The sequence below is a fragment of the Hylobates moloch genome, unplaced genomic scaffold, assembly GCF_009828535.3.
Source record: "Hylobates moloch isolate HMO894 unplaced genomic scaffold, HMol_V3 SCAFFOLD_6, whole genome shotgun sequence".
Taxonomy (NCBI): domain Eukaryota; kingdom Metazoa; phylum Chordata; class Mammalia; order Primates; family Hylobatidae; genus Hylobates; species Hylobates moloch.
The window spans coordinates 51,059,101-51,060,115 of NW_026652281.1; positions in this window are offsets into that span (position 1 = coordinate 51,059,101).

Here is a 1,015-nt window from a genome sequence, read left to right on the forward strand (position 1 = left end):
AATCTGCACTATAGACCAAATGGATCTGATACAGAACATTTCATCCAACAGCTGCAGAATACACATTATTTTCCTCAGCATGTGAGTCATTCTCAAGGGTAAATCGTGTGTTAAGCCACCAAACAAGTCTTTAAAACATTCAAAAAATGAAATTATATCATGTATCTTCTCTGATCACAACAGAATAAAATTAGAAATCAGTAACAAGAGGAATTTTGGAAACTATACAAACACATAGAAATTAAACAATATGTTCCTGAATAACCAGTGGGTCAATGAAGAAATTAAGGAAATATTAAAATGTCTTAAAACAAATGATAATGGTAACACAACATACCAAAACCTATGCAATACAGCAAAAGAAGTACTAAGAGAAAATTTTATAGCTATAGGCACCTATATGAAAAAGTAGAAAAAACTTTAAACAACCTAAAAATGCATCTTAAAGAACTAGAAAAGCAAAAGCAATGCAAACCCAAATTAGTAGAAGAAAATAAATAATAAAGATCAGGGCAGAAATAAATGAAATTGAAATGAAGAAAACAATACAAAAGATCAATGAAATAAAAAGTTGATTTTTTGAAAAGATAAACAAAAGTGACACAGCTTTAGTCTGAATTTTAAGAAAAGAGAGAGAAGACCAAAGTAAGTAAAATCAGAAATGAAAAGAGAGACATTACAATTGACACCACAGAAAGTCAAAGGATCATTAGAGACCACTATGAACAACAGTATGCCAACAAATTGGAAAATATAGAAAAAATGGACACATTTCTAGACACATACAACCTCCCAGGATTGAACTATGAAGAAATCCAAATCCTGAATTAACCAATAACAAGTAACAAGATTGAAGCCATAATAAAAAGTCTCCCAGCAAAGAAAAGCTCAGGAACCCACGGCTTCACTGCTGAATTTTACCAAACGTTTAAAGAAGTACTAACACAAATTCTACACAAATTATTCTGAAAAATGTAGAGGAAAATACTTCCAAACTCATTCTGCAAGGCCAGCA